The sequence below is a fragment of the Ammospiza caudacuta genome, chromosome 17, assembly GCF_027887145.1.
Source record: "Ammospiza caudacuta isolate bAmmCau1 chromosome 17, bAmmCau1.pri, whole genome shotgun sequence".
NCBI lineage: Eukaryota > Metazoa > Chordata > Aves > Passeriformes > Passerellidae > Ammospiza > Ammospiza caudacuta.
In genome coordinates this window covers 4178706-4204564 of record NC_080609.1, presented here as the reverse complement: position 1 = coordinate 4204564, position 25859 = coordinate 4178706, and the positions used below count along the sequence as shown (strand labels likewise).

Genomic DNA, 25859 nt, shown 5'->3' with positions numbered 1-25859 from the left:
AAGGGAACTGCACACACCACTGCAAAAGGTACGGGGCAGGGGGGCAGGCAGGGGGGAAATAGGTCAACAAATGGGAGTGGGGGATGATCTGGATTGGGTTAGGAGAGAATCTCATCTAAAAGGAGCTGAAGGCCAGCTGCTGGTTCAGTCGCGGGGCTGGGCCGGCTGCCAGGAGCGCTGTGCTCAGCTGAGCCAGAACGACAGAAAGGGAGGACTCAGCTGTAGGTGGGTGAAGGTTGGGTTTCAGCAAATACCACAGGCCCCCAAAAGTCTGGGAATTCATGATCTAGTCTGTACAGACATGCCCTTCATACATGCACCACAGTCCTGTTGCACAGATGCAGCGCTGTGCATGAGAGGGACACAAATCCTTCCTTCCCTCCCTGCCGAGCTGCAGGGGTGGCTAAATACAACTGTTCAACTTCCTGCAAGATAAGGACAGTGAGAGTATTAGGGGAACTCCTGCCTGTGCTTGGTATGAGTAAATCTGCCATGAGACACAATTTACTGAAAGGTCTTGCAAATTTGTCTTCATAGTGAAGTCAGAAAGCAAAGCAGATTTCTCATACCTGAAATACTCCAGCAAAGAGCCTCAGCATTTACCTCTGAGGATCACAAACACCACATGTCCTCAAGGTGTCCTAATCAGAGACCAGCCAAGAGAGACAGAGCCACACTGGCATGACCAAACACAATCTATTTCACACAACTCAAGAGCCTCCTTCCTGTGCCTTCAAGGGCAAACTCAGAGCCTCCAAAGTAGCAACTCTGCTTTTTCCAGCATCTCACCACTGAGCCAACATCACTCAACATCCTTCCTGTCTACCTACAGAGCAGCCTTTGTGAACAGGAGCTCTGGGTGTAAAGAATACAAATGTGTAGGATTTGCAGCTCTATCAATCAGTGAGGCCAGGCCAGGAAGGCAGAGGATGAATCACGCCCGTATTGCCCGAAAGTTGCTGCAATAACATGAAACCCTGTGAAAGACTTCTGATTAAATCTGGTTTGAGTTTCCCCTCCTAAATTGCCACAGACCACAGACAGTGATGTCCACGTATCTTCACTGGCTTCCCTGCCATCCTTGCAGACTTGCACGTGGGTGTACACACCTGCCAACGAGGACAAACACACACAAGGGTAAAGCCTGTGGCCTTGTAATTACCCCCAAAGTTGACTTAACTTTGTATTTTAGGCAAGGTGAAGATGTCAATATGAAATTCACATTCTGACAGAGCAATGGATTGCTCTGCTTTCTCCTCGCTTCAGCAGTTAAAGAGTTCTTTAAGTAGCAAAGCATTAAAATGCATATATAATAACTCTCTAAATGCATTCAGTATTTAAACCTCAGATAAATTTCCAGGGTGGCTGCAAACCAGAGTATGTAGGAGCAAATCCCTCTACCAGTTCAACCTTCTTTACTCACTATCAGGTTCATTTCCCATTAAAAGAGTGCAGTGAAGGCAGAGCTGTTCAGCATTCCCAACTCCCCGCATGCATTTGGAGTGGCCAAAAATAAACCCTACAAACACCCAAGACTGCATCAGGCCCTGCCAGGGCAAGCACTGTGAATTCTGTGTGAATAATCAGCCACAGCACAGGTCAGGCAGCTGCCTCTGCCCCAGGCACAAAAAGGCCTGGGGTATGGTCATGGGAGACAGGTCTCCAGGGGTTAACAGGGAGCCTGATGTGGACCAGCTGAATAAATGGATATACAGACCAGAGGAGCATCAGTGCATAGCTGTGTGCACAGATGTACAGCACCATGGTCCAACAGCCCTTGCATGGCAGGTAGCAACCATTACCACACCTGGCCCTCACTCTAAGTGCTGCTAATTTGTGCCTCAGCACTGCAGTGAAAGCACTTGCTGAGTTTCACACTGACCCCTTGGTTATTTTAGGGGTCAGTGTTTCAGGGTCCAGTGTCCATGTATTTCATCAGGCCAGTGGGCTTTGTTTCAAAGCTGACTGCATCGATGCATATTTTGTTTGAATGGTCCCATACCATCAATCTCAATTTCTCAGTACTGTCAAGAGGCCACCAAGAGCAGCAGGATGGGAACACACAGAGCACAGGGAACACACAGACCCATGCAGGGTCAGCTCAGGGTCCCTCTAAAGCCAGTGTCTCATTTCCAGCTGAGCATGCCTGGCACAGGGTAGGAGTACAGGATCACTCAACAGTCCTTTCTCCCATGGCACATGCTGTGAATAACTCACAGGCTTCTTGTGCCAGAAATCTTTGCATGTAACAGTTCTGTATCCATCTCTACATCCATCCAGTGGTTATTATTCCAGAATTTATCCAGATCATTTTTTAATCCAAGCAAACTTCTAGTGTTCATAACTGCACATGACAAAGCTCCAGAGCTGAAACACATGCTGTGTGACTCCAGCTCATCTGCAAACCTGCCATTCCTAGGTCCACTTGCTGCTCTAGTTCTTGGACTAGGAGAATGATCAGCTTCTCCCTATCCTCTTTCTCCATGCAAGTCCTGACCCTACAGATCTTTTCCATGTCTTCCTACCATTCCCTCTTCCCACATGCACATCCGGAAGCTCAGTCCTCATACAGGGGCTGTTTCAGACCTCTTGCACTTGCTTAGTTTGGACTTTGTTCCACCAGCATCACAAAACTCAGGAATATGCAAATATAAGGCTGAATGAGGTATTTGCAAATCCAGCTTCTTCTAGCTGATCAGCTGGTAGCAACATAAAAATTACTAATAATGTCCATTTCAATTAAAATAAACAAACAAAAGAGAAAACATATCAATGGCAGATAGTCTGGGAAATTCATCTTCAAAAGGTCTGTGCCAAAGCAAGGTCACAGAAGCAGAATGAAAGGCAAATCCACTGTGCTGTGGGTCAGGCTAAGAAAGGGGAGAGCACATTAAATACCAAAGTTGGCACATGATCAAGGAAAGCTGCTTAGTGAAATCTACTGACCCAAAGAGCAAAAGAAAAGCTTTGCCCAGAAGCCTGAGCATGTTCCTAAAACTGACAGGCATCCTAAACACATTTAGAAGCTTGCACAGTCATTTCAAAGAAAGACCATCCTTCCATTTAAAGAGACAACTGAAGCTATTCCCATGTTGATTTCTTTACTTCCAAAATCTCCATTTCACCAGCATTCCCATTTAAAATAATGCTGGCTTTTTCCCCCCCAAGAAACATTCCAAAGAAAAACCAAACCAAAACAAAACCCCAACTTAATTCAACACGACACAAACAAACAGCATCTGTTTTTTCCAACAGCACTGCTCCTCTCCAGCACAGTGTGTGCATGTTCCTCCAGACACCCCCAGGAGTAACACACACAGGGGTTATTCCACTGCAATCTGAGCACCATGCTCACACTCCAGCTGTTTTTCTCCATTTTTCAAACCCCATCACTGCAACAATCTTATTTACAGTGCCTGCTACACAAAGTCCCAGGCAAGCTCCATGTACCTGAAGGGGTCTGGCTGAGGCACAGGAATCCAGCAAAGAAAGCAGGATCCTCACAGTGCCCTCCAGACAGGAGGAGACAGCTCCTGGCTGTGCCTCTCTCCAGGAGGATTGCTGCTGGCACAGCAGGGAAAAGGCAGGAAGTCCAAGGAGAAGAGGAGCAATGGGTTTTTAGGCTGCCAATAAAACCATCTAGCATGGATCAGACCCAAGGAGCTCCAAACAATATCCCAAACACCAGGCATGAGCCAGCCCTTTGAAACGGGCCAGATGGAGGGGCTGAGGGCAGGCAGGGACAGGGAAGGTGGGACAGGCCACTCCTGGGGAAAGCTGCTAAGGGCTCAGCAACACTCAGGCTTTGGCTGAGCCCACCACCACTGCCCACCCTAAGAAAATACCTGAAAAATTCAACAAAGCCATCAGCACTGCCCAGGGCCCTCTCCTGCTTTCCCAAGGTTGGCTGGGGAGCTGGGCAATGCTGTGAGGCTCTGCACGAGCTGGGTCTGAGCAGTCCAAGCAGCTCTGAGAGCTGTGCAGACACAGTGCCCTGTGAGCCCTGCCCTGCAGGGAGCTGGCAGCACTGCCATGCCCACACACACCCCACTGTCCCTCTCACTGCTCCCTGCCATGCACGAGCTCTGCTGGAGGCTGATGCCACTTCCAAGAGCCTGCACCAAATCACACAGGCAGCAATTCCTCAGGGCTCTGCTCGTGAGCAAACCCATCTGCCAGCTAGCTGCTGCCCAGGGAGCAGGCTTGCCTTGCTCCACAAGGTGTTTTACCAGCACAAATTAACCCTAGTAAATTATTTCCTGTTGATCTGGCAGCCTGAAGAGTGTTAGATAATTTCAGATAAGCCCTGTGCAACCCAGAGAGGAAGGGTAGGACCAACCTCTTCAGCGATGGCTCAGCATGACAACAGCTCAGGTGAGACATCAAATAGAGTCCTGAGCTGTCATCCCCTGCCTGTGTGAAACTGTCCTGCTCCATCCCCACTGGGGATCTCACCATGAGCCACTGAATTGAATGAGCTGAGAAATACCAGCTGACACTGCCTGGTTTGGAAGAGGCCAGGCAGAGCCCTAGACAGGAAATGGGAAGCTACACTGGGTTGGTATTTCAGGCAAAGCCTTGTAGAGGGATGGTGTTCAAAGAGGCACAGCAGGAGTGCAAAGCTTCAGAAGCTTCAGCTGGGACTCACTGAACTTGGAAAAGGTTCAGCTGCATACAGAGACAGAGGGCTTTAAGCACAGGTAATGAAAATATCCACCAGTGAAGACTGAATGTACGTGAGCCAATCCCACGATCAAGAAAGGAGATCTGATATCCCTTTGAGCAACTGAATTTCTTGATTTTCAGAAAAACATGAAGGTTATGATGGAAATCAAACAAAATTTAGTTCCTACTTGAACACCAGCATTAAAAGCTTTCAAAGCAGATTCACCTGGGACCTGAAGATGTGTTGCCCTCATATAGCAGAGAGAGGAAAAACAGGAAGCTCAAAAACCTCTTCTGATTTCTGATAGTCCCCAGATCTGTAGTTGAGCTCCTTCAAACACAGGTTAAAAGATGACCCCCAACTGCAACATGCAAACACTCACAAGCAACAGGCTGATCTTCAAAGTCCTTTTGTTGCAGCAGACAAAGTGCAAAATAGTAACAAGAATTTGGAAACCAATGCTCAAAATTCAAGCTAAAAAGATGTCTTAAACACTTGAAAGAGATGCAAGCCAACAGAAGGAGCAGTGACCCAGCCCTGTGTGCTGCCCTCCTCCTGCTGCTGGCACCAGCATCCCCACAGCTGTTGGGTGATCCACACTGGGAACTGACCCACATGAGCTCAGCAGAGAAAATGGCTCCTTCCAGCCCCAGCTCCTTCCCACATGGCTCCACAAACACTGGTGCCAGCAGAAGGAAAGGAGAAAGCACAGGAACAAACAGAGCAGCTGGAGCCAGATGATTGGACTGCTTCTCAAGGCAGAATAGTTTGAAGTGATTGTTGAAAACATGGCCAAAACTCAGATTTGTAGCACTGTGGGAAGCCAACAATTATCCCAGGGAGGTGGTGGGTTCAGCATCTCTAATCTTCTGAGAAGCACCCTCAGTGCAGGTGTTGAGTGCAACAGCAATAAAACACTGCTGTACCACCAGAGGCAGAGGGAATTTTTTGGTGGGGTCATTAGATGGGAAAACACCCAAACCATCCACAGATTGCTCCAGTGCTGACAGCCCAGCCTCACACCAGGGCAGCTTCCACAGAGGGAGGAGCTTCACCTGCTCACCCCTGGCCTGCAGCACCCACAAGGAAGCAGGTGAGGGGAGCCAAGCAGAGCAGGCTGAGCAGAGGGGTCATTTTCCATGAGTTCCCCTGCTCACCCATGGCCTGCAGCACCCACAAGGAAGGAGGTGAAGGGAGCAAAGCAGAGCAGGATGGCAGAGGAGCCTTCTCCATGAGGAGTTCCGTTGCTGACCTCTGGCCTGCAGCACCCACAAGGAAGGAGGTGAGGGGAGCCAAGCAGAGCAGGATGGCAGAGGAGCCTTCTCCATGTCCTCACCACGTGTGGCCCAGATGACAGGGGCAGGTCTGCAGCACCAGCCAAGCACACCCAGGGCCCACACAGGGCACGGGCAATGAGGGATCTCCAACTCCACCTTCCAGAGCAAATCCAGCCCAGAGCCATCCACAACCTACTGAGATACCAGCAAGGGCAACAGCCTGCACACAAACCAACACACAACAAGGGGGGAGCAGTGGAAAACCTTCTGGAGCACTTTGGCTCTTCACCCTGTTTATGTTTCTCTGTGACACACCCTGTGGCTTTGCCACCACATCCAACAGCCATATTTCCAGCAGCCACATCCTAAAAATCTGGTCACAGCCTGGCACTTACAAGCTCCATCAGGGCACAGCATGATGAGATACCTGCCAACAGCTGCAGTGATGGCACACCAAGCTCTGAGCAGCGTTCCCATTCCTCAGGGAAGCCAGCAGAGCTCTGCCTGGTCCTCCACAGCAGCTGTTTCCACCAAGAGATCCATTACCAGCTACCAGGGGAAGGATCATCTGTGCCAGCCTTGTTCCTGCACCCTGGCTGAAGATAACCACAGCTGCCTGATGGTTCAGTGCTGCCTGGGCTGAGCCAGCAGAGCCCTTTGGGTCCCCAGCAGCCTCTAAGCACAGTTGTCACAATGCTCTGCACCTTCTTCAGGAAAGAGTGATCACAGACACTATTGCAGTGCACATTTAACTCATTTAAACGATTCCATGGGACTTCAGAGGACTCTGTTCCAGATTTATTCCCATTACTAGTGAAGCAGATGCCTGGTTAAGTACCATGGGCACAGTCACTGCCTCAATTATACAGCAAGGTGAGAGTCACAAAAAGGCTTTTGTCAGTGCAGCCATGACCCCACACTAGGAAACAAAAGACAAACCCAACAAAGGTTTTATTTTCATTGAAATTTTGCATTTTGAAGTTTTTTTTCCTACCAGCTCTCATACTCATCACAAGTACTGTAAGGGTTCAGGACACAAGGCAAGCTGGGATGACACTCAGGACAGAAGTAAACACTGGCTCTGGCTGATTTTGGAACAGCTGTCTGTGCACCCAGCTCAAGAGCCATTTTCTTGGTAATGTGTCTTAGTGATTACAACATTGTTCATTTAGAAATACAATATCAATAAACAATTGATGGAAAAGCAACTCCCCTAAAAAGATGACAATAAGCCAAACCAACAATTATGTTAGAGCAAAAGCCACTCATCCTCTACAGCAAAGACTCTGGATACTAAAAGCAGCTAAGAATCACTGTTTGTTGTGCTAAATAAAAATGTTTCAATGGCAAAAGAGATCAAAACTGCCACAAATGACAACATTTCCTATGGAAAGTTACATAAAACCACTCTGAATAGCAACCTAAAAAAAATCTTAGAGGAAATAACAATAACAAATGCTGGAGCCACCAGAAGACAGACTTTATATTCAGGAAGGATGGAAGCCACAGAGCCACTCAGAACAACTTTCTTGGAGCGTTCCTTTGAAACTCAGAGCATCCTCACTCCCCATCACGCACCTGGCTTTCTCCAGCACCACCACAGTTCTGCACACCTGGGCACAAGTGAGAGAATAAAAAATGCCCACAGCAGCCAAGGCCTGGGGGAGATCCTTCAAAGGACCAACTAAACAGCCAAGAATTTAGAGCAGAGCTGGTTTGGCTGCTGTCCCTCACCATTAGGGGATGCAGCCAAGGACAGGAGAGCCACTGTGGTGCTCTGAATTCCCCTCTGGCTCTGCTTGATGGCCAGGCACACACCATCTCCTGCTGTGTCCAACTGGAAATAGCTGCAGGAAGAGCTTGTCTTGCTCTGCAGGTGTGTGCACACCTCTGCACGTTCATCATGTGCCCAGTGCAACAACTCATTCATAATGCAAATAGAAGTAATCAGAATTCTAGCTTGGTTTAGCAAAAAAAAAAAAAAAAAATTAAAATTCTAAGCGAACCACACTTCTTCAGGCTGAGTGAATGGCACATCCTTACTCACTGTACTCCCTGAAATTATAGTCTCAGAACAGCCAGGGAAAAGGAAGGTACACTCACATTTTTTGGCAAAACAACTCCCAGTTCTACAGTTCACTTTAGGGCTCTGAATTTAAGCAACAGAGTAACAAATCTCCCATGTGCTGACTGCTACAGGGCAGTGACTCCTGAAATACAGAAGCTGCATTTGTCTGAGCCCTCCAGATTTTAAAATCCAAGCAGCTCTAACTTCCACTGAGCCAAAGCCAAGGAAGTGCCAGACCTGGAGGACTGTAAGTGCAGCGTCCTGTGCAGTTTCAGGATGACCTCATAGGGATTGTTCCTTTTTAAAGGAAAGCAAACCTTCAAAGCAGGGATTGCTGCTGACCAGCAGAGCAAGGGGCTGGCTCTGAGCACAGTGGAAACAGGAAGGGGAGGAGGTGGCAAAGGTAAGCTTTCCAGAAAAGGCAAGATCAGGCATGGCTTGCTATCTCTTCTCCCCCTGGGAAGGCTCTGCTGTGCCAGGGAAGTATTGTGCAATGATACCTCAGACTTCACTGAGAAGAAATTACATTTCCTTTAATAAACACTGTGCTTTGGAGATGCTCTGATTACTAAAGCAAGGTCTGTTTGTTGCTGAAGGCCCCAGAATTCAGGAACATATCCGCTGCTAGGTCTGCATCACCGCACTTCCAACATTTCTCTGGTAGGCAAAAAGGAGCTGTAATTATATTTGAAATAAATTGTTTACCTAGATAGTTGAAGAGTGCATCCAAAGGAAATTACAGCAAAAACAAGCCCTATGTCAATGTGACATTTGCTGTCTGTGCAGCAAGTAGAGCACACAAGCAATGAAACGTGCACTCTTACAGCTTTAGGAGATTGGACCACTAAGATAAATGTGAAGAATAAGCTCTCTGTCTTCACCCAGTGGGAAACAGACACTGTTACTCAGAAGGATTTGACCATAGTTTGGATGATTTGGTCAAAAACTCAGCTGCTGATTTGCTCTTTGTTGCATCATCCCAACACACATTAAAAAAAAACCAAAACCACCTCCTCATTCCTACAGCAGCATGAACTGAAACAAAGATGAGAGGTGTGAGCTGAAGCTTCAACTGCTCCTGGACAGCAACAAGGTGGGTAGGACCAAAAAAAGGAGCAGTCAGAAGTTCGACTACCAAGGAAATGACAATGGGCAATCAGCACAGACGCATTTCCACTTCTCCCTGTGGAAACCTCACCCCCAGGGGCACAGACATTCTGCCTGGGAAAACAGAGAGGCTGGCAGGCAAGCCCTGCCCAGCTCAGGCTGCACTGAGGGAGGCTCTCCACACTCCATGCAAGCAGGCCTGCATGGTCTGAGCACACACCACACACCAAATTAGCCTGGGGTTCTTCGAGGACATGGAAACAGAGCTGCCAGCATGACCATGGGAAATGCTGCCAAACAGATCCATTTCCTTCCAAGGTTAAATCTTCCTCTTGCCAGCCTAATCTCTTGGGACTAAGAGCTGCAGAGTTAATCCTGTCCCTTTTAAATGTGATTCTCTTAGAGGGGAGTTACTGAGCACTAGCAGAGTAAGCAACCTGGTGCCCATTCAGGTCTGCTAGTTCTGAATGAGGCAAAAAATAAACAAACAAAAAGAAAACAAAACAAAAGAACCAACCACAAGGCTAAAAATAAAGCCTACCACCAGGGAGAGAACTACCTGCACAACCCTGGACACCAGAGCTTCCCCTGCTCTGTAGAAAGAAACCATCTCCATCCTACCTTCCAGCAGCACTGGGATGTTTTACCCACAACCCAGACACAAACCCCATTAAATTCAGGCTGCAGCACCCACAGCACACACTGAGATGTTTTCACACAGCTCCCTGAGCAGGCAGGCAACACATGCATTCCATGGGTTCCTTAAAACTCCAACATGTACATACCCAGCAGCTGGGAGTCAACCTCACAGCAACTGTGTGAGATCTGCACAGTTCATGTTTCCTTTCCTTCCAACTAGATGATGATAAATATTAGACTTGGAGTCCAGCACCTCTTCAACTGAAAAGAAAGGAAACTAATCCACTTCTGAGCTCAGGGAAAATGTTAAGGAAGGAATCCATCCTTGAGTTTTAAGTATTTCTACTGAAATGTGTCACATACAGGAGACAGGCTGGTGGCTGCAGGAACAGCAATTAACAGAGGTGTCATGTCAGGCCACAATTAATGCTGGAAACTGAGAAAGATGCATGGTCTCCATGGGATGCCAAGGCCTCCAGAGATAGCTATGGAAGAAAGGCAGCAACCACAAAGAAAGAATCTTATCAAAAGACCAGTCTGCTGGATAAAAGCTGTAGAGTGACAGATAAAGAAATGTCAGGATCTTCAGCTCACAGCCAGTCCTGCTTGGCAGGCACATCCCCAGCAACACAGGGCTCACACAACACAGGCTCTGCTCAACTCCTTGCTGGACACACTGAATGGAAGAGGAGAACAAGCTGGTAATCCTGGCCATGTTTCCCATCTCAGGCCTTCAGCACTAACCAGGCTGTGTTTGCACTGAAGACAGATCCAACACACTGAAGAGAATCAAACTTTTACTAATTATATCCGAGCATGAGGGCTCTGTGCCCAGAATAAACTGCCCTATCATGCCACACTAGGCAGACCCTGCCTCTCTCAAGAGAACATGTTGGGACTTGCTGGCTGCTTTCCGGGGCTGGATTCCAGAGGAACAGGACTGATGACCCCAAAAGGAATTCCTATTCCTGCCCGGCGACCTCTCGAGGCTGCAGCCCCGTCACAGTCCCTGCCACGAAAGCGAAACGAGCTGTCTGCCAAGGCCAGTGACGAGGTGCTGGCCCTCTCTGAGGGACATAATTCCTGCCTGAGGTGACACATCGGGGCCACACGGTCTCAGTACCAAGACACAGAGAGGACAAGCTCGTTGGAGAAGAGGTTTCTGCTGTGCTTGCAGGCCAGCAGCACTCTGCACATTCAAAGCTCATCCCCCTGGCTGAAGCCTACCCAGCACACAGCAAGACATTCCCGAGAGCAGGGCCAACCCATGGCTTTCCCCAGAACCTGAAAAGCCAGTTTGTAGGCAGATCTCTTGCAAGTGGATTGCTTAAAAAAAAAAAAAAAAAAAAAAAAAGCCTGTCATGGGAAGTCCCAGAGAACTAGTTTTGTGGGAGTTGCTTTTACGCTGCACAGCATCAACCTCCTTTCATGGGAACACACAGAAGCAGGAAAAGCACGGACACACGTCCACATGCCAGAGCTGCTGCCTTCCTGGGGGCTCAGGACAAATGAGCACAGGGGCCAGGAAAAAAGCTGGGGACCTATTCCAAATGCACAGCACCTCCTGGAAAGCTGGCAGTATCCCAGCTCAGAAATGGCACAGGCTCCCAAGCACACACAGGGCAGACCTGGGCTAAGCAGCAGCAACCATGAGGATTTAAGGACATGAGGGATGCAGTAGGAAGGAGAGATGATAGCTGTTATTAGAGCAACTGAGGGTTAATAAAAAGGCAGACAAGCCCTTTCATAAAGTCCATTTAACAATCAAAGCTTAAAGGAAGTATCTAAAGTTCACCTCTTTCTTCCAACTATATCAACCAATCTAACACGAGTCATCACCTCCTCCTGCAAACCTGCATCACTGAGACAGAACAGCTGGAGAGCCACATCCTTCATACACTGGAGTGGAAATGCAATTCTTCCAAGGGTCTGCTCCCCAGCTTGTCCCAACTGGGCCATTTTTATCCCCGTGGTCACAGTTCATAGGCAGCTATTTGTCCTTGCTGCCCTATCAGCGTTACTGCAGTTAACACCCTGTGCTCCTTCCTTGTCCCATGCTTCATTCAGAAGCTTTGCTGCTTTGTCCTTTCCCGTTACGTGTGACTATTTTTTCCCTTTACTGCAGAATGCACTTTTCTTCCCAGAGGAAATTAGCAGGCATGGGGACAAAAACAGGAAGAAAGGAAACAACTTCCTGCTTGCTCCAAGACCCGGCTTGGAGACATCTCTGACCGGCACCGTGCACCCCGCCACGAAGCCAACCTGCAAGAGAAGCAGCAGCCACAGAACCGAGCGGGGCACCAGGACGAGCAGCAGACAAAACTCATCTGTGCTGCCACTCACCTCTCCTGAGTTACACTGGAGAAAAACACGGGGCAAAATGTACACATGGGGCACTTTGCACTGCAGGGATACGTGTGGCAGGATGGGGCTGCTACAAAAGGACTTGGCACTGAGCTGCACCCTGCAAAAGCTTTGGTCGTGCTCGCGTCAGGCTGCCGTGATCCCCTTGCTTCGTGCCAGCAGCGCACAGTGTGAGAACTCAGTTCAGAGACTCGATCCGGCAGGAAAACTAACCTTAACATGTAAAAAGCCGTATATTTTCCACCAGATCATCTCCCAAAGTCGCTGCCAAAGCGCGACTGGGTGCCAGCATCAGGGGAGGGACGGCTGGGAAAGCGTGGGGATGGGGTGGACTCGGATCAGCCGAAACAAGCCGCGAAGGCGCACCTCCACCTACAGCCGAAAGCACTGCGATCGCCAAGCTCCGACACCCACACACGGGGCAGCACCTGCCCCGGCCCCGCTCTCACCCCGCGGGCCGCTCCCCGCGCGGCGGTCCCGGTACCTCGGCGGGGCAGGAGCGGCCCCCGCGGGATGCCCCTCCCGGGATGCCCCTCCCGGCCAGCCCCCCCCGGCCCCCCGGCCCCGCACTCACCGTGCAGGCGAGGGCGAAGCGCAGCGGCCGCTCGGCTCGAGCCGCCCCCCGGTGCGGCTTAAGGGACCGGCGCCGCCGAGCTCGGCCCGCGGAGGGCGCGGAGACTCCTCCCCCGTGCCAGGGGCCGGCCGGGCGGGCACGCCATTCACAGGCTCGGCATGCAAATGCGAGCCGGGAGCCGAGCGGCGCTGGGCGCTGAGAGTCCCGGCGGGGAGCTGCCAGCGCCCGGGGCCGCGGGACGCCGCATCCCGCCGCGCCGCCCTGACTCACGGGGTAGGAATGCGCCGCGCCGGGCGGAAGCCACCGGCCCGCCCGCGGCCCCCGCAGCCCCCGCCTTCCCCGCTGCCGCGGCGGTGGGCAGCGCCCTTTAGCCCCGCCGCTGCGCTGGGGTGCCGGGGCTGAGCGCCGGCTCCCGTTAGCATCGGCCCTGCGGGTGCTGGCATCGCTGCCGTGCCCGCGGGAGCTGCGGGGATTCCCGGAGTCCCCTTGGCTGGGCACCGCTGAGCTGCCAAGCCCTGGCTCCGCTGCCCCACACGGGAGCCTTCCCCGCTAAGCCTCCCGTCCACTGGGCTGTGATGCTCCCGGTCCCTCACTCTTTCTGGCGGTTTCACTGTACTTTACCTTCTTCTCGCCCATTCTCCTACGCTTAGTGCCGTGTTTCCTACCGAGTCTTCACACCTCCTCTTCCAGCCATGTGGTTAGCGTGTCATCCCTCCTCTAAGCTGTTTCTTTCCTCCCAGTTTAAACATTTTTCCCTTCTGGAGGCCATCCTCCCACCTCGATTGCTCAGCCATCCTCTCCCTTGTCCTGGGACTGCTGCAGAAGATTTCTCCATCCATCCTCCAAGGAGCATCAGTCAGCATGAATTGCTCATGCAGAGCTTTGCTGGAGCTCCAGCGAGGCCTGCAGGGTGCACATCCCTCTTGAGCAGGTCCCCAACCCACAGCTCCAGATGCTTTCAATGTTAGTAATAACTGGGGGGGATGATGTTCCTTTCCCATCTCATTGCATCTTCCCCACGACCTGCGCGCTCCAGCCGAGCTGAGCTCATTGGTACCGCACCCAGCCCTGCGCGTGCCCACGGCAGCCACACGTCGAAGGCAGCCCCCAGAGAGCCCTGCTAACCATATCATGTCTCATTAGCTAATGAGCAAACCCAGAGCAGCCCCAGCTAGTCCTGGCTGAGGTGGAGAGCAAATAGCACGCAGAACCCTGACTGTCCGCAAAGCTTAACAGGCACAAATTATTTTCAGATGTTTCTACCACATAAACAAGGAAAAGAAGCATCCAGTAATGCACTCATAGGGCCCTTCAGCATCTCCCAGGAGGAACACTCTGGAGCTGGAGTAGGAATCTGACCCACCCCTGCTCGTTCTTTGCCTCCTGCCAATAGTATGTGCGTTTTGCAAGAAAAGCAAAGCTCTGTCACTGAAACGTGACTTCTTGCTCCTGTAGAAAACTCTTGCAGACAGTGCTGCTAACCCCATCCCACAAATTCCTGTTCCCCAGTGCTTCCCTACCCAGCTCCCAAACTTTTTTACCCAAGCTGGAGGAATCTGCAGAGCTGGATAAAATCTACCTTGTTGGTAAAGCATACACCTACATTGCTGCCATCCCCAGCCAGAGTGTTTCTCCTTCAGTGCACTGAGTGGTCCTAGCCTAAAATAGATAGAATAAGGTGATTTCAGGCCAGGTTCTGACTGCTCAAGCACCAGATGCTGAATGGCAGCAGTTCAGTGTTGAGCACCCACCATTCCTGGCCTGGAGCAGCTCATCTAGCCCAAAAACCTTGTTTGTTTTCTCTCTCTTCAGGGAATACTTCTATTTGAAATGTGGACCAGCTGAAGGAGGGCTCTTTCCTGCTGCTTGTTATGTTTAAGGTGAACATGTGATTACATGAATTTGTTTCATTCTTCTCTGCTGGAAACTGGAATTTCCTCCCTACTTGAAACCCATGAGAAACTGTGATCTTGCCACAAGACGTGGTTAAAGACCCAATGAAATAGATATCCATCAGCATGTGAATGCAGCACTTTCACTGCTGCAGCTTGCTAAAACTGCTTCAAGGCCTGATGAGCCACACACCTGCCTGCTTCCAGCCAGGCTCTGCTGGGTCTGCACCAGCCAGGAGTGCTGCACAATGGCCCTCAGGTGCTGGACAGAATTGTTCAACACCTCAACTCCTGCTGAATCCCCTCCTGCATGCACATTTCTATGCAACACTCCTTGGAGCATTGATTCTGTGTCATCAAGTGTTAAATTGTGGCTCCACTGAATGTGGATTATAATCCAAGCAGAGAACTGGTGGTGTTACAGCCTGTGTGCCTTGCCTGACAGTTCTGTGAGGACAGATAGGAGCACAGAGGTCTGTTTTTATCAGGATCACCAGTTCCCTGGACAGATGATTCTATTCCAACCTGCTTTGTTCAGTGTTTGGGCCAAGAAGGCATCCCAGTACCTGGCAAGCACAGCAGAGAGCGTCAGATTGCAGCCTTGACCAGTAAAAACAGAGTTCCCCTTGCCCTCTGGAAATACATGGGCTTTGCAGTGCCTCCTGTGCTGACATGAAGCAGCAGCACAGCCCTGGCAGCTGTCCTAGCAAACAGGGAAGAGGTCCAGAAAGGCCTGGGATTTCTTCTAGGGAGGATTAATAACACAGAAACCCAGGCAAAGTCCCACGGAGTTTCAAAAGCAGGTGGCCTGGCTGGGAGCCAGAGAGGGAACTGCCAGGAGGGAAAGGACGGGGATTCCCTTTGGGAAATGCCTTCCCAGGGTGGATGGCTGACCTGCAGCCCCTTGCTGGGGAGCAAACCAGGCTCCTGGTACCAACAGCAAATCAGCTTTTCACCCCCAGCTGCACATGGGTGTGTGGGACCCTGTGGACAGGAAAAGTGGGGATGGCACAGCAGGATCTGTTCACCAGAGCTGTTACAGAAATATCTCCATATCTGCCCCTGTTCCTCACTAACCTGCAGCTCCTGGTGAGCAGCTGGCCCAGCTTTCTGCCCCAGGGAGGGCAGTGAGGGTGCTCTGAGCACCCAGCCTCAGCAGTGCCCTTCCTCACACACCATGGGAGTGTTGGTGCAACATGCTTGGAGTCCCCCAGAGTGGATGTCAAACTGGGAATGGTGCTGCTGACCTGCAAAAAAAAATATTGACATTTTTTGGAGCGCAAACCTTTCACTTCCCAAAAAAAAAAAAAAAAACCCAAAGAACCAAACAACTTCTATTAACAAGCAGCTATGTCGCAACTTCCATTTCCTATAACCCACTCAATTTACATGAAGTTCAGAAACCTCAAACTGGGTGGAAGGTCTTTTGAAGCCTCAGGCACCCTCAGGCAGCAGCAGACAGTGCAGACATTATTGTGTGGGATCACACCTGTGGCAAGAGGGACACAGAGATGACTTTGGCCTGGCAGTTCCATGCACCTGCTCAGGATGTGCCAGGGGCTGAGCTGGCAGCAGGCCTGCAGGGATTGGGGGTTTAAGCCCATGGAAGAGGTTCAAAAATAAAGCCAAGCCCCACCATCCTTGCCTGTAGGTTATTCAGCCCAAATCAGCACAGATAATTCCCTTCACAGACATCATCAATGAGTCCACCTGGGGCTGGGGAGCAGGAGACAAGCAGGGAGAGGAGCCAAAATGCTGATCTGGGAAGATGGTGGTGCCCCAGACCACTCACAGCCACAGGAGCTGCTGCCCAGCAGAGCACAAGGAAATCGCATCAAAACTCAGGCCCTTCATTTTCTGCCCAGATTAATTGCAATTAATCATTCCTGGCTCTAGCCACAGGGAATGTGTGTGCTTGCAGTGCCAGGAGGAGGTGGAGGAGTGGAAATGAGATACAACTAGGATTTCATGGCTAGCCCATAAAGAAATATTTATTTTCAATTGTATTTTACCCAGAAAATCCACTCAGATCAAAATGGCAATTTTCATTTTGGTGAACTCATTGAGGGAATTGGCCAAAAAAAAGGGAAAAGAAAAATAAAAAAAGAGCATGTGTAAGCAAACTGTGATTTCCAAAATATTTAGGAAATGTCACTTAGCAAAATAGCTTCTTTCTCCCCAGTTTACTTCAACACAAAAAGGTGCTTTTAACATACATATATGTGTGTGTCTCATATGGAAGGAATAAAAATGTCATGGAAGAAGTAAGATAAAACTCCCAAAATATCTCTTATGTAGCCTGAAAGACTCTTATCATTTTCCAATCCATTCTTGGCAAGAGATGAAATAATATTGCTTCAGAATTTCAAAACTGAGCAGATTTATTTCCAAGAGGCACACAAGGACTCTTATAAAGCAGTCAAATACAGAGAGCAGTGGCCAAGGGTGTGATCAAACCTTCACTGTTGGAATGCAGGCCTGGGAGAGCCTGAATCCAAATTGCACAAATTACCTTTTAGTTGTTGATCTGTAATCCTGGGCCTCCTGGGTTTTGAGCAGACACTTTCATTTAAATGTCCAGGTTCTACTAACCTGGCTTCTAACCTGCTGCAGTGGACAAGCCTTGAAGGAGAACATTCAAAACTGGCAATAAGAGTGATCCAGTTCAGACAGAACACTGCAGAAAGGACCCAGACTTTGAATCAGGCACAGTGAAGCTCACCATCTCCTAAATTCCTGTATTAATTACAAGGGATTTAATTGAAACTAACAAAAAAAAAAATCCAGTTCAGTTATTCAAAAATGAACTGAAAGAGTTCATAAAGGAACTGAGGAATTTTGGTTTATCTGTCAGCAGTAAGCTACTTTTTGAAGAAATTGGAGAGTTATGCTATCTTGATGTAAAAATATGAACTCAGTAATTGGAGAAAAAATAATTCAGTTACTGACAACAAGCTTGTAAAGAACTTGCTCAGCTAAAATAACAGGGCTTTGTGTAAATCCAGCAAATCTTTACACAAATCTGTAAGAATAGTTTTGGCATAGGCAAGTAACAAAGTAAGAAGCTGAAATTTCAAAGTAAAATCAACTCTCTCTCAGAGTCAGTAACAGAGATCCTATCTCCAGCAAAAATTAATTTAATCATGTCACCCTGCAGTTAGTTAGACTTAAGGAACAATAATATTTAGTGTAAAAACAATTCCAAACAATCAAATTTTATGGGTTCTGATCTAGACTTTGCCAATCCCCCTGTGCTGCCAGGAAATGGCTCCTCTTTCCCAGTCTGTCACTGCTTTGCTGCTTGGTCCCTTCTGCACTACTCCTGATTTTTCAGGTTGAAACAGGAGCCATGGAAGAGGAGGGGGTTCCCAGCTTCCAAAGGTGTTTGAGCTCTGTCTCTGGCATGTCTGGAGTGTGGCCTTGCTGTTGGATTTTGAAGGCCTCCAAGGACAGAGTTCCCACCTGGGTCTGGGTCCTGGGTGCTGTCCCAGAGCTGGGCCACTCTCACAGGGACAGGTCCCATCCCAACATTCCCTGTCACTCCTGTGCCTCCTGCCCTTCCAGCGCCCCTGGGTTTCATCCTCTCCACCTCATGCTGCAGGACAGCAAAGCCACCCCTCAGCTCTTCTCCCCAGAGCTCCCAGTGGCCCCTCCTGGGCTCTCCAGTGCCTCTCCCCTGTACAGAGATCCGAGGTGGGATGCTGTGATGTGCACTGAAACGCTGGTGCTATGCAAACAGGAACAGAAAGATTATTTGTACTTTAACCCCATCAGCAGTGAGCCTACAAACATCTGGCACACACGCTGAGCTGTAAAGGCTCCCTGCTTTCCAGCAGAACTTTCAGAGCAGGAACTGAGGAAGCTGTAGCTGACCTTAGCTGAGGAAGTGCTGGTGGAGCTGTCTTTGCCTTTCCAGACCTTCTGCAGGACATGGCAGAGAGAGGAAGCTGCCAGCAAAGTTTTTAACAAATACTCTGTTGATGATTGTCATAAGATGCCGAACAAGGGAAGGCAAGAAAGGAATGAAAGCCCAGAAGAAAGCAACTGTTAATCTTGACTCCTACCCAAGCCTACTGCATGTATTACATTTTATTAGAAACATTTCTTACAAAAAGTCCACACATGGATCAAATGATCCCAGTGGAGTGACATGGTTCAGCACTAGCCAACCTACTAATATCTGTCTTGCTTGATTTTCCTTTTTCCTGGCACATGAAGCATTTTGAAATCATCTGGAACTTCCTACTGCTTCAGGACTTACTAGGTCCCAAAGCCCATGATTCAGAAGACTCCTAAGTCACCCTTTGGAAAACTTTTGGGTGTATGTGTGACCAAGCTTTTCCCTTGGAGCCTCGGCTAAAGCAGACTGGCTGTCCCAGAGACCCACTCCCTCTGTCACTGGATGTGACAATTGCACCAGTGAATGTGGTCAAAGCTTCAGCTAGGCAGAAGGCAGGCAGCCAGCATCCTGAAGGGTTTGATAAAACAGAGTGTGTCTTCATTCCAAATTACGACAGAGCCCCTGGATTTCAAGTTGTTCACAAAGCAAAGATCTGTATGAAATATCTAAGCCTTTCCAAAAATAAAAACAAACCAAATCCCGCAAATGCTTGGACACGGTCCATTTTTTCATGTAATATACAGAAACTTCTCAAAAACTGGGTGGGGAATTGTTTCAGAAAAGGGCAAAACCTTCCAAACTGCTTGCTTCCAAAAGCCCTCTGAGCCCTGTGGAGGAGGCAGACAGATATTTTGCTGAAATCTGACTGGAATCACCTCAGTGTGCATGTGATAGGTCAGAAAAGGGCAGATCTGGAGTTTTGCTGCCCCAGTGCAATTTCTTCCCAGCCAGGCTGCAGCAGGAGGGACATCCCTGGGGTCTGCAGTTCCCTGGAGTGGGGTCTCTCCTGTGCTCCAATATTGACAGTTTGGATCACAGCCCTCAGTGCCAGAAAGAGAAAGAAGCTGCTCAGTGTCTCAGTCCTATTCTCCCCCAAATAAAGCCTTGCAGGAAAGGGAAGGGATCATTTCATTTCTTAAAGGGCAGCTGAATCCCCTCTAAATGGCCACATTCTTGTCCCTTTTGCAGAGCGTGACTGGTGCCAGACATGGTCACAAAGGCGTATTCACGGCTTTTTCCTTCCTACACTTTCAGGAGTTGAAAGCCAGTTTGGTACAAACTCCCCAAAATGACTTATTCAGCAGCTGCTTGCCAGCTTCCTGTTTGCAGAGCAGGGGGGGATGGAGCAGGGGCACAAACCCCACCACCAGGCACGCTGCTGTGGGCACCCTGTGCCCCTGGTGCTCCCTGAGCCTGGCAGAGCATCAGCCACTGCTGACCAGGCTTGGCTTGGGCAGAGACCCCAGCACCAGACTGGCCTTTTCACCTCTGCTCTTGGTTTCACCAGCAAATTTGCTTTTTCTTGAGGTCACTGGTCCCTGGGATATGTTCCAGCTCTAATGAGGATCTTTTCCCTAGTAAATAATTCCTCCTCTCACCAAGGGAATGGAGCAAATGCTCAGCCTCAAGCTACTGAGCACGGAGGGCAGCCAGCTCCTACCCTTGCCAACAGCCATGGAAGTGATTATCCTCCCTGGGATCAAGAGACTCAATGTCTTGTCTAAAAACCTACAGGAAGACACTGAGGGAACAGGGACAAAGCTGTCCTTCAGCTCATAGGTTCATTTATAGCAGGGAAATCAGGAAAAATGGACAAACCTTGCTCACTGCAATGCCACCTTCATACTGGCAGCCTCAGATCCTTCCTCGTAGCTCTCAGCTCCATCATGGTTTGGAGAAGTGTAGGAAAGACCAGGATAAAGATTTTCCAGATGCTTTTTATGTGGGAGCTGAGCTCTCAGGAGTGGTGTGGGGTGGCAGGGTGTCCCTGCTGGGCACACCATGGGTTTGCTGAGGAGAAGGAACCCCTGGGTCTGTGCAAGCTCACAGAAAAAAGAATGTCTGCTGTGAATGGCTCAGTAGTGACTCCTGGTTGCAGCGGGAGGTGATCAGGATGTTTTCTCAGGGATGGCTTTTGGTTCTGTGGTTTTTTCACCATCTGTGACTGCCAGCAGTATGGTTTCCCTCCTCAGCCTCCTACATGGCCTTTTGCTGGAAAACACCCCTGTAGTGTCTGCAACCCCTGCAGCCACGCTCACTGCTCAGCTCCCAGGGAGGAACCACAAACTTCTTCATGCCCGTGACATCTCCAGGAACACAACTTGCCTCAGGCAAGGGACAGCCTTCCCAAGAGCAGGCCACAGCCCATGGGAAGGATTGCTGTGCTGGTGGATAAAGGTGCATTTCTTCCACAGTGCCACCATCTCTCCAACTCACGTGCTGTAACTGAGCAAGCTGGGACCTCGTGCCCTTTCCCAGCAGGATTTCAGATTTCACTCCAGTGGCTCCATGCTCTTTCACAGGAGCACACACCACACTGGCAGCCAGGTAAGGGTTGGGATCTGCTCCCAGACAACCAGTGACAGGACAAGAGGACACAGTGTGAAGTAGCACCATGGTAAGTTTAGGTTGGACAATTAGAAGGAATTTTTCACACAAAATATGATTAGATTGCAATGGATTGCTCAGGTGGGTGGTGGAGTCACCATCCCTGGAGGTGTTTAAGCAAAGACTGGATGTGGCACTCGGTGTTCAGGGCTGGGTGGACTCAATCTCAGAGGTCTTTTCCAACCCAACTCATTCTGTGGTAGGCTCAGGCTGTCTCAGCTGGAGCTATTTAATCAGCATTGTGCTGATAAGCTGACCACCAAAGCTGCTCACTGATGATCATTAGTGGCAGGGCAGTGGTAAATGAGCTCAGATGTGCTTTCCTGGCAGCAAGGGACCCTTTCTGCTCACTGAGTTCTTTCAGCAGAGGCTATTTGTACATGCCAGCAGTGCTCACACCTGAGCCTGGCTGCAGACCATAAACACTGCCCTGCTGCAGCAGTGACAGGGCCAGAGGAGCCTGGGGCCCCTCAGTCATGGGACAGGCACCCAGGCACACCACTGCATCCCACTCTGCCACGGGGAGCTCCTGAGACAAGGGGCAGACATGGCCCTGGCAGGAGCAGCAAGTACTGCTGAGGGTGGATTAGGTGAGGAATGTGGAAGGATTTGACAGCTCAGACACCAGAGATGAGGACAGGGGTGCTGCAGGCAGACAGCCAAGGCATGTTGGTACTCACACCTCCTGGATCAGGCCTCCTGCCCTGGCAGAGAGGAGCCACTCCTGCCCTGTTTGTTTGGAAAGTGTGCATCCCTCCTTTCTGGAAATGGGCCTATTCCCACCATCATCCTTTCCATGTGTTGCCATGGAGAGAACAAATGTTTTTGTACCTTTCCTGAGGTAAGTTTGGATCTAGCTGCAAGTGGAATTGATTAGCAAAGGTGACTTGATATGTTGCTTGGTGGATCCAAGGGTAATGCTCCAGGTCCCAGGTGTGCACACATCCTTTGGGCTCGTGGCATCAGCCCCATTGGCATTCCAACAGGAGCATGGCTGGGACACGTGGGAGGGATCCCAGGCTGCTGGGACAGAGCTCCTGCATGGGACACATCTCCAGCATTAGCTCTTCAGCCTTGGTGCTGAGCTGAGATTGACCTGCAGCATCTTAAGCACTGGTCTTGTATAAACCACTGGCTGATACACACACTGTGCTGTGCACAGCAGCTGTGCTTCTGATTCCAAATGGACATTTCCAAGGAAAAATCAGCAATCCCCAGAAACATCAAAACCAAACACTTCAGAAACTCCTCCAGGAGAAGCATTTGAAAGGCAGGAGAGTGCCAGCACAGCACTGTGGACATGTCAGGGACCAGGGAAGACGGAGAGACCACAGCATCCAGTGCTGCTGACTCAGAGTCAGCCCTCACTAAGTATAATTTAATTTTGTTGCACATCATCACCCCCAAGGAGCCTTGGTAGGTGAGTGGTGGTGCAAGTGAGGCCAGTTTTTCATGGTATGTGCTGTATTCTTGCAGCTACTGATTCAGCTAAAAGCATGTTCCGCCCTGGGGCTGGCCAATTACAAATTTAGCGGCTCTAGTTCTAGGTCCATAAATATCTTTGTGGTAACCTTTCTCATTGCATCTGGGAAGGGCCCAAACAGGAAATTTCAGGTAGAAATGGGAAATGAAACCTCATAATTTGAGTCATCAATCATACAGTTAGGTAAAGTTAGGAGAAGAGTTAGCCTGAGTACAAAGGAGCTTCTCCCTGGCAGGGCTTCTAGAAATAGAAGCAGCAATTTCTTCTGGTTTCCTGGAAATCTTGCATCTGAACTTGCTCTTAAATTTTCCTTCTGGAAAAGGACTAAAATCTGACCTACTTTTGAGCAAGAGAGCCATTGGGATCAGAGTCCCAAAATAGGCCTGGTCATGGATGCTCCCTTGGAGCCCACTGAGGCTGGTTGTTCAGTGCAATGAGATAATGCTTCTCTGGAAGGATTTCACACAAAGAGATTCTGTAATCAAGGCTTCAAATAAAATTATCTGCCTTGTTGTTCAGGGCCAAAGAGTCCATCTTAATATTGAAAGGCAGTTGTGTTTTCTGTCTTGAGCTTGAGTTTTGTCATAAATTTAAAAAAAAAGCCTGACCCTGGTAACCAAACTGTTGAGGAGCCACTGCTCAAAGTGAGGTCAGACTCTGAAATCAGCCCTCACAAACAGTTGGTTTTGTGGCCTTTTGAAAATAACTCTTTTCAGATGTGCAATTGGGGATTTGCCAGGCCGCTCCAGATATTTCCCCAGAGGTCCAGATGGTACAAAAAGACATGGAAAATAAGAGATGTCATTCTTAAATAAGATTAGTGACACTCTGCCTTGCTGTGCTCTCATTGTGTCGGCGTGGGTTTGGGGTGCATGACCCAAAGCTCTGCAGCCCTTTGCAAAGAGGGGGTGTCTTGAGGGATTTGTGTGGGGTTCCAAGCAGCCCAATATCACTGGGGGATATGAGAGGCATCTTTCACACCAGCACAGTAATATTTTTTTGTAACTGTAACACTCAAAACACTCCTAGAGTGAAAATCCAATCAGCCTCAGAGCACCCCTGCCTCAGCCTCTCTGGGATATCCTGAGAGCTGCCCTGGGACAAAATGCTTGAAATCTGCTCTTCTCTTTGGGTGAGACATTCCAAGGAAGGGGGTTTGGAAAAAGTTGCCATTCCACTTCACAATGAGGACCAGATTTTCAAGAATTCCTACTGAAAGAAAATTCCACCACATTTGGAAACTAATTTTGGACAACAGAAGTATTTCCATCCATCTGGGGGAGGGAGTCAAGACATGTCCCCCACAGAGCACAATCCCAGCACAGCTCTGAGCCCTGGGCTCTCATTCTGGAGGACAGGGGGTCCTGGCCAGCTGAGGACACTTCCCAGTGCCCTGGGAAGCACAGGGAGGAGATGTCCAAACAACTTCTTGCTAACTTGATAGCATCTGCCTCGCATTTTTGTTTGTGTATCTGGTTTCAGTCTTGAACAAAAAAATGAAACAAGACTCAGCCCTGGAGAGCACTTGCTGAGGGTGTCTGGGCAAAGCCACAGTAAGCCCAAGCCGGCAGGCTTTGAGAGGGAAAGCTAAGCAACCCTCCAGCCCTTCTCATCTTCTCCAACAGAATGTTCCCCATGATCCCTCAGTATGTGGGATTGAGCAGGACTTCAGGAGCCACCTGTGGACTGGGGGCTGCCCAGCACAGCCAGCAGCTCATCCAGATCTCTTAGACTTCATCACCTACACCAGAGCTCCCCAGAGCACAGTCCCTGATTGCTCTTTGGGAATCATAGATCTGGACCATTCTCCAGCTACCAGAGCAGCAGAGCAGAGGCCCTGACTCATCTCCCTCTGTGGGATGGAGCTGGGGTAGACCTCGGATGGAGCTGAGGTGGAGATGGAATGGAGCCAGGATGGAGCCGGGATGGAGCTGTGGTGGAGCTGGGATGGAGCTGGGATGGAGCTGGGATGGAGCTGTGGTGGAGCTGGGATGGAGCTGGGATGGAGCTGGGGTGGAGCTGGGATGGAGCCAGGATGGAGCTGGGGTGGAGCTGGGATGGAGCTGGGATGGAGCTGGGATGGAGCTGGTGTAGAGCTGGGGTGGAGCTGGGGTGGAGCTGGGGTGGAGCTGGGTTGGAGCTGGGGTGGAGCCAGGATGGAGCTGGGGTGGAGCTGGGGTGGAGCCGGGATGGAGCTGGGGTGGAGCCAGGATGGAGTTGGGGTGGAGCCGGGATGGAGCTGGGGTGGAGCTGGGTTGGAGCTGGGATGGAGCTGGGATGGAGCCGGGATGATGGCCAGCCCCAAGGCCACCACTGGCCCTCAGCCCCCGTGCCCCACTGCAGACACAGGAATGTTCCACGGGACAATGATAGCCCAGTGGAATGTGACTGCCCGCCGGAGCGCTGCGTGCTGCTGCTTGCAAAATACTATTTGTGGCACCAGCAGCATCCCAAAGCCCAAACTGCAATGCTGCAGCCACAGTCTGCCTGATTCCCAGAAATTCCAGCAATGGATGAGGCAGGGGATTTTTCTCACACACCCACACAGGAACTTAGAGAAGGAAAAGCTAAATGTATATGCAGAAGCTGTTGATGATGGTCACCTAAGTCCTACCTAAGCATCCAGCCTGGAAAAGCTGCTGTCTCCTGAGATATGAAATGCTCCCGTGGCTTTCTCAGGAATTTTCTCCTGCAGCCTCTCCTTGTCCAGGCTGACATCCTGTCACTGACTGAAATGTGCCTGCCATGTTGTGAGGAGAACAACTCACTGTGCAATTGAAGAATCTGAGTTTCTCCAGGGATTATTCTAATTAGACACCAACTATTTTTATCCCATATCATATGTTGGAAATACAACTTTAAAACCACACTGGAGCAGCCAAGTTAAATACTGTAATAACCCTGAAAATAGGGTTAGTGACTTTAATGGCTAACAACAACATTTCCAGCAATAGCTCCAAAGCAGAGGGAATAACTGCCATGCTTCTTGGCACAAGCTGGACTCTGGAAGAGTCAGGGATCAACCTGCAACCCTTGACAGGAGCTCAGGGCTATCTAAGTCCATCAGCAGAAGCTCTGTCATAACCACTGCAAATGATGGGTGCCTGGAGTGCCTCAGATAAAGAGTGTCAAATGCTAGAAACAAATTACATTTACAACAGCTTCTGTATTCGTGAATATCACTAGAGCAGGTCTCATAAATTTTCCAGCAAACCAGTGATTATGGCTAACGGGAAGGAGGCCAGTGGCTTAGTGCCCAGAGCAGCTTGGGAATGCTGGGC

At 49.8% G+C, this 25859-nt stretch overlaps 1 protein-coding gene across 1 annotated transcript in view; it reads right to left on the bottom strand.

Moving 5' to 3' along the window:
- The window catches only part of RHBDF1 (rhomboid 5 homolog 1), a 37061-nt gene extending 24152 nt beyond the window's left edge, over positions 1-12909 (bottom strand). Inside the window, exon 1 of the mRNA XM_058815827.1 lies at positions 12696-12909. The gene's annotated coding sequence lies outside the window, so the exon portion shown is untranslated. The remainder of the gene's footprint in view (positions 1-12695) is intronic.
- Between the last annotated feature and the right edge of the window lie 12950 nt (positions 12910-25859).